Here is a 7,333-nt window from a genome sequence, read left to right on the forward strand (position 1 = left end):
ATGCTTATATTTGTTTCTTAGTTCTTTGGGAGTGTGACTTGAAAGCAATTTTACAGCCAATAAGTATTTGGGATGAATTAATTTATGTTCAAAAAAAATAGGGAGTGTAAGATGTAAGAAAATAATGAGAAAGTCATTGACATCATGGACATCTAAAGTCACAAGAGTCTGGATCAATGAGATCAATACCACTTTCGTTCAAATTTGCTTGATTATGTTTACTATTTCAGGATATTCTTTGAGTTTCTTTCTTGAGTTTATTCTCTTGCAGTTTCTGGATTCCATATCTTATCCACACAGTCAAGCAAAGCTTAGTAAAAGTGATTATTATTTCTTCTCCTCCTCCTCCTCCTCCTCCTCCTCCTCCTCCTCCTCCTCCTCCTCCTCCTCCTCCTCCTCCTCCTTCTCAGGGATTGAACCCAGGAGCAAGTAATCATTGAGCCACATCCCTAGTCCTTTCTTTGTATTTTATTTAGAGACAGTGTCCCCCTGAGTTGCTAAGTGCCTCACTAAAGGTGGCTTTGAACTCTTGGTCCTCCTGCCTCAGCCTCCTGAGCCACTGGGATTACAGGCATGCACCACCACGCCCAGTCAGTAAAAGTGATTCTTGGCCAGTCTTTCTTTTAATCAATTGTCCTGGTCCTTCTTATTTGTCCCTTCAAGGACTTTGCTCTCCTGTTACCTGCATGGTTCCTGTGTCCCCTGTTATCGAACTGCTAGACACAGATTTTAGAGCCAAGATAATTTCCAGGTAGAAACTGAAACCTGAAGTCACGCAAAAGATATAACTAAATCACTGATGTCAGAAAGCCAAGCTGTGCAAGATACTCCAGCTATAAAGAAACAAGGCAAAAATCTGACAAATCAGAACATTTATTCCTTGCTCCATTACCCATTGAACTGATGTGAATTTACAAACCATTCCATAAAACGAAGTAGGATCCGAAGAGGACAATGATTTGCAAACGGGCATAGCTTCATGCAGCTTTTCATGCTATGGGGAAGGCATGCACCAGTCAAACGACTGTAAAATCACATCTAGGGTAAGTTCTATAGAAGGGGTGCCCCCCTACCCCAGGTATACAGGGAGAAATTGATCGAGTCAGGAAAATCACAAAAGATTTCCCAGAGGAAGGGACAAATGAACTGGGATCCAAAGGATGATCATTTCTTATAGTTGAAATAGAGGGCATGCTAGACAGCAGCACCGGGAGTACCTTCCTAAGCATCAGGTACTAGAATAAGGGCCTGGTAGAAAACCTGGCTGTAGGTGTGATTGGAGTGTCTAGAGCCCCGAGATGCTCCATATCTTCAGCTCTCTTGGGTTTGTCTCCCAATCTCCTCCTGGACTGCTTCTATTTTCCTGGCATAGTAGGTCAGGACTTATCATGACTGTGGTCCTTCCAAATTTTGGTGGCTGTAAGAGGACACCGGCAAAGGAACCAAGACAAGGAATCCAGCTTTATGTCTCTAGATACCAACCCAGCAGTGACTTGTCCGAGCAGATATTCTCCATTCCTGACTTAACCCTTGCCTGGGAGGCACTGATCGCATTTCACATTTGACCCCTCTTTTGTATCTCTTCCATTATTTCACGCTCCTCTCCTGTATTCCCACTTGGAGTGAAGTTCTTCCCTTCACGAATATCCCTTCGGTATTATCTCGGCTAACCTTCTCATCAGTTGTGAGCAGAGCCTCCACTCTTGGGACTGTGCATTCTGAAGAGAGAGCGGCAAACAGAGACAGTCTATTTGAAACACATGGCCATTGAGTTGCGTGACTTCTGATGTGCTCTCTGGCAACGAGGCAAGAACAGCCAGCAACCGCTACATGAGAATAGTTAGTGTTCTCTCACTCGGGAATCCACAGAGCCTTCTTGTCCTCTCTCCTCAGTGCTCACATCTGCAGCTGTCAGTGAACATCCCCAGCGCCCTGCTGAACATGGGAGGAGGGAAGCATCTCTGGGTTTTGATGATTCTCAGGATCTTGCTCCTTCTGCCCTTAGTCCTATCTCACCAGGTTCCCAGGGGTGTAAGCACCCCCCATCACTCTCCTTCTCCTTCCAGGTTACAATATCTGCAGATGCTCCCCCGACCCATCTTAATACCAGACCTCCAGCCATCTTCTCACGCTCTCACTCTCCAGTGCTGATAAACTCCCTTCATCCACACACTACCCTGGAGAAGGGGGAAAGGGAGGTTCTCACACAGAGAGGAGGCAGAGCCCACTCAAGACTTTTCAGCAAGTGAGGAACAGAGCTGTCATGAGGTTAGAACACGGGTCTCCTCCCTAGTGGGTTCTATGCTGTTTTCACTAAGTCATATTGTTTTTGTGTAATGTTTTAACAGTGGGTATTTAAGCCCCAAAAAGGTGGCAACTTCCATTTTCCTGCTTGAGAAGATTCCCACCCTCTGAGAGACCCTGGGCAGTCTTGACACTCACCCTTGTCTTTGGCTTCTCTGTAGGTTCATCCAATGGGAAGCCCTGGGAGGAGGGGAGGGATAAGAAGATAAAGAGATGAGAGTGGCCGTTTCCCAGCTCCGTCATTGCTGGGCCAGGGGGTTCACTCATTGTGTTCCTCCACCCAAAACTTCCCTTCCTGTTCAGTGTCTCCCTTTAGTTCTCTTGAGCTCCAACAACCAGTGGTTCCCATGACCCTGGTAGACCCAGGGATGATGGCTCCCAGCTATTGGTAGCGCATGAGTACTTTCCTATCCCTTGCTGATCTTTTAACTGTCCCAGCCCTTTGTAGTCATTCTATTGAATTTTCTTTAGGTGTCCCAATAGGAGGTCCCCTCTCTTTCCTGCCAGGATTCCTGCCAGGAACAGGGTTGATACAGAGGCTTGTGAAGGATCCTTCTGAAGTTTATCCCTCTCAGTTGCAAGACACCTTTCCCACACACTCTTGACTTCCATTCAAGTTTGCTCATGGGCATATTTCATATCTCACCAAGTCTTCTTGCTGTGCGGTTGAGCTTCTGAGAGAGGCACCCCTAGAACCCCATCTCCTCAAATCTCCACGAAGATGCTCCATTGAGCCTCCTGAGAGATTCCCACCAACTGCAAGGAAGAAATACCCCCTACACACTTCCAAGGTACAGGATGGGCATTCATGGACAGGATCCTGACTTCAGAGTAACAGAATATGGTGGAAAAATGAAGGAAGACTCTCCAGGACCTGTCTCTGGGAAGGCTAATGTTGGTCCTATACCTAAAATTGCACACGAGTCTTTTTATTTTAATGTGTGAACTCTTTGTTGTGGTATTGGTAATAGAAAGTACCCCTGGGACCAACGTGAGTGTGTGGACCTACAGGGTCTTTTTCGGGGAGGTATCTTTGATATGCAGTCCCCAGGACCCTCCCATGACCACAGCGAATACCCCTGAACAGCCCTAAAGGAATGTTCCCAGTGACCATATGGTCTCTGGGGGTCTATGGGAGGCTCCTAAGCATAGTGCTTTCTGCATTTTCACATGACCCCCATCCAGGGCCACATCGTTCTCCTCTCCACATGTGTCTAAACCACATGGAAACTGCCAGTGAATGCATCTCCAAGCAACACAGGGTCCATCAGGCCTGGACAGCATCAGTTTGCCATATCTATGAGCCACTCTGACAAATACTCTGTTACAAGACAATCACCTGGTTTAGTCATTCTGGCCCAGATAACTCCAATGTTATTGTTATTCTCTACAAAACTATTTTAACTTCCCAAAACTTTTCCAAATCCTCTATTTCCTTAGATCCACCTTGCAAATCTATACTGTTGGCAGGACAACCACTGTTATCCTGTTTTCACAGGGAGACAAGGAAACTGAGATCATGACTTAAGTTTTCTGAGCTAGCTGTTGGCAGGACCGGGATTAGAAATTTGGTATTCCTGTGTTCCCTGCCTTCCTGCCCCTTCATTCTCACTTTATCAACGTTCATCTCAGATGCATGCACCCTTTATCAATTTTCATATCAAAAGTACATTGATTTTAATGCTGTTCTTATTCTTGTTACTATTATGGGCAATTCAAATCAACTACATATTCAAAAAGTTTATATTCATTATGTTAAAAATTTATTCACAGTGAAGGACACCATTTAAAAGGTTAAAGTTCCAAAGTGGCCCACAAAACATGAACATCATATAGAGAGTAGTACCAGCAGTAGCACTAAACCTGAAATTTTATGATTTTCCTCCCCAGCCTGGAGAATGAGGATCTGAAAGTCTACAGAGCTTGGAGTCCTCTGAGCTTGGAGCTTCTCAGAGGGGCTGTGAGTTCATTGAGGAGTAGGTACCTCCATGCCACTACCCAGGAGAGGGGCCCAACAGCAGCCTTCATGGTTTCCACTATGTACAGTACAATAGGTGGATAACTAGCTTCCCGGATCCAAGCTCCTCTTTTTTGAACCGTTTTACTCACAAAGCTATGCATATCATGTATCCTGGTTTTCAAAGACCAAAGAATGAAGAAGCCTTGTTGCTACTGATTGTATTCCTCTCCAGAGGTGGGACAAAGGGGGATTGAGTGTGGAGACAATTGGTACCTCCTCTAAAAAGGATCACTGGGTGTGATAGATCTACGGATGAGCTATGGGAGGGAGAAAAAAAGTTCCCCCACTTAACTCCCCCTATGTATGTATCTACTTTTCACTTTGGGGATGTTCAAGAATAAATTCCACACACTCCTCAAAGTCCAAGAGTTGAGAAGATTCCTGACTATCCTCTTCCCACTTCAGCACCAAAATGGGAGAAGAGCTCTTTGAAGTCCTTAATCAATAGTATACCCAGCATCATCCTAAGCCCTGAATACAGATAAATAAGGTTCAGCTTCTGTCCTTGAAGAATGTACTCATGAGATTGAAATAGGACATGTAGGTAAAAAGGATTAAGACAAAAAAAAATGTTTTTTGTTTTTTGTTTTTTTTTGGTGCCAAGGTTTGAACTCAGGGACACATGGCCCCTGAGCCACAGCCCTAGTCCTTTTTATAATTTATTTAGAGACAGGGTCTTGCTGAGTTGCTTGGGGCCTCACCAAATTGCTGAGGCTAGCTTTGAACCTGCCATCCTCCTGCCTCCGACTCCCAAGCCTCTGGCATTACAGGCATTTTCCACCGTGCCCAGCAGAATTGCTGTCTTTTCATCAAACCTGTCTTCAGAGGTTATTACCAGGAGACCCCTGGTCTGTTATTGTTACTGTTGTTTTGCTCATCTTCCCTCTGAGAGCCTCAGTGGAATTTGCTTGACCAAAGGTGGACAGATCCAAGTGGTAGAAAGGAGGCAGGCAGGACCAGACACATAAAAGTGCAAGTCAATTCAATTTCTTGGGAATAATCCCAAAGGGAAGAGGTGAGGAGGACTCAAGAGAGTCAGAGGCAGTGAGAAAAGCTGGTGAAACTCTTTTGGAGCTGGAACATGCTAGAAAAGGCAGCCATTGCAATGTCTCGAGTGGGAAGAGGCTGAGGCTTGTAGGACTGAGATAGATTATGTTCACTTTGAAATTATTTGAGCCAAAAGCGATGGTACACACCTGTAATCCCAACAACTCAGGAGGTTGACACAGGAGGATCACAAGTTTAAGACCAGCCTCAGCAACTTAGTAAGGCCCTAAGCAACTTAGCAAGACCCCGTCTCTAAATACATGAGTAGATAGATAGATAGATACATAGATAGATAAAAAGGGATGGTTAAGTGCCCTGGGTTCAATCAGTAGATTTAAAAAAAAAAAAAAAAAAAAAAAGGAAGGAAAGAAGGAAAAGAAATTATTTACAAACCCCTTTCACACTTCTTTCCAGTAAAATGTACTCTGCAGAATTTGCCTTTTGTGAATGAGGGCTTTGTAAGTACAAAGGAAAGGCCTGCCTTTCCTGTCTGGGCTGAGGTGGTGCAGAACTAACGCTGGTGCACACAGGACAAGATGGGGACAAGCCACAGGTCCTGTGTGACTTCAAACCACAGAAAACCTGGGGACAGAATTAGAGTTTCAAGAAAGTTTTTCTGGTTCTTAAGGAAAGAGTGACCTTGTCATTTGCACTTTTTGCGGTATTTTGCTAGAGGCTAGGAAACAACAGGTCAGACTCAACAAAAAAGCTGAAGCAACAAGAGGAGGAGAGTGGGGTTGAAAGTGGCTTCACAGAGAAGGGCACATGTAAGCAGGGTCTTGGGAAATGAATGAATTGGGAAGGGAGGAAAGGAGAAGGGAAGAAGGAGGCAGGCACTACGGAGAGTCAATAGCCTTTCCAGGGTTTCTCTACTTCCACACCATTGACATCTTGAACCAAATAAATAACTCATTCCTGTAAGGAATTGTCCTGTGATTGTACAATTTTTAGTAACCTCCCTGGCCTCTATCCACTAAAGACCAGCAGCAGCCTTCCACTCCAAATGTGACAAAAAATGTGTCTCCAGACATGGCTAAATGTCCCCTGAGAGACAAGGTGAATGGCAAGAGTGAGCAATGATGTTCCAGGAAGCTGCAGCTACATGTCATGGATATGGGTGGTCAAAGATAAGTTTGGCAACAAAGTCGTGGCCAGGTGAGATAGAAGGTGGTTAAGCCGTTTCCACGGTATTGACCTTGTTCTCCCTGACCTGGCTATTCAGAAGGGAATTTTAAAGAGAAATAGCACCAACCAATCCAAGTTTAAAAAAATGATAACCAGAAGTGATGGATAATGGAGATGCAGAACCTGGGGTCAGAGAATCCAACGAGACAGTGATATGTCCTGTAAGAGAAAGAATACCTCTATTCTTCTTGCTCGTCACCTGGGTCTGCAGATAGTCCATGACTTCTATCCTGAGGACTTCCTCTCAGGCCTGGCCAAACATGCCTGGCCTTGACCCTGTGCTGGTGGCTCGTTCTTCTGAAGGCTGAGAACACCTGCGTTTGCCCCCTTATTTTAGCAACAATTCTGGAGGCAGCCAGAAGCTTATACCCAGAAGCCCTTTCAATTGTTTGTTGTGTTGTTGCTAACGGAGCTGGAGGTCTAAAAGGGGTTTCGAGGGCGTGCTGAGTAGTTATCTGCTACCCAGGGAGCCAGGGACACAGTGTGCGTAGGGGCTGCTGGGCTTAGGAGCTGGCGGTAGGAGCTGGTGGTTATTTAAAGACTCCCACAGTAGTGTCAATGTCGCTTTGGCATGTTTTTTTTAAAAGATACTTTAAGGGGCCAGGAGTAATGGCTAGCTGATTCCTCCACTTAGCCTGGCTAATTTGGGATTTGGGCTGCAATTATTAACAGCTGTTACTACATCAACAGAAAAGAGGCAAAAAAAAAAGGGTGACTTAGGGAATCTGCAAAGAGGCCGTTTGAGATTTTGATAGTTTAAATTTTCTCCCTTGGGAA

At 45.0% G+C, this 7,333-nt stretch overlaps 1 long non-coding RNA gene across 1 annotated transcript; it reads right to left on the minus strand.

Moving 5' to 3' along the window:
* Window positions 1-1,104: 1,104 nt before the first annotated feature.
* Window positions 1,105-6,869, minus strand: LOC113196096 (uncharacterized). The gene is made up of 3 exons (XR_003302504.2): window positions 6,734-6,869; window positions 2,443-2,484; window positions 1,105-1,935 (listed from the first exon to the last, which is right to left on the minus strand). It is a non-coding gene; the product is annotated as an uncharacterized LOC113196096 (long non-coding RNA).
* Between the last annotated feature and the right edge of the window lie 464 nt (window positions 6,870-7,333).

This window comes from Urocitellus parryii, chromosome 7, assembly GCF_045843805.1.
Source record: "Urocitellus parryii isolate mUroPar1 chromosome 7, mUroPar1.hap1, whole genome shotgun sequence".
NCBI classification, from domain to species: domain Eukaryota; kingdom Metazoa; phylum Chordata; class Mammalia; order Rodentia; family Sciuridae; genus Urocitellus; species Urocitellus parryii.